Raw genomic sequence first — 386 nt, forward strand, 5'->3', positions numbered from 1 at the left:
CTCCAGTCTTCAGTGTCACATGATCTTCAGAAATCATTCTAATATGCTGATTTATTATCAGTGTTTAATATTTTTTGAAACCTGTGATACTTTTTTCAGGATTCTTTGATGAATAAAGTTAAAAAGAACAGCATTTATTTAAAATAGAAATATTTTCTAACAATATAAATCTTTATTAGCACTTTGTATCAATTTAACACATCCTTGCTGAATAAAAGCATTAATTTCTTTCAAAAAAAAAAGAAAGAAAAAAATTACTGACCGCTAACTTTTGAACAGTAGTGTTTATCATTGTTACAAAATATTTATATTTTGAATAAATACTGTTATTTTTAACTTTTTATTCATCAAAGAATCCTGAAAAAAGTATCACAGGGTCCAAAAAA

The sequence above is a fragment of the Sinocyclocheilus anshuiensis genome, unplaced genomic scaffold, assembly GCF_001515605.1.
Source record: "Sinocyclocheilus anshuiensis isolate Anshui unplaced genomic scaffold, SAMN03320099.WGS_v1.1 scaffold1491, whole genome shotgun sequence".
Taxonomy (NCBI): domain Eukaryota; kingdom Metazoa; phylum Chordata; class Actinopteri; order Cypriniformes; family Cyprinidae; genus Sinocyclocheilus; species Sinocyclocheilus anshuiensis.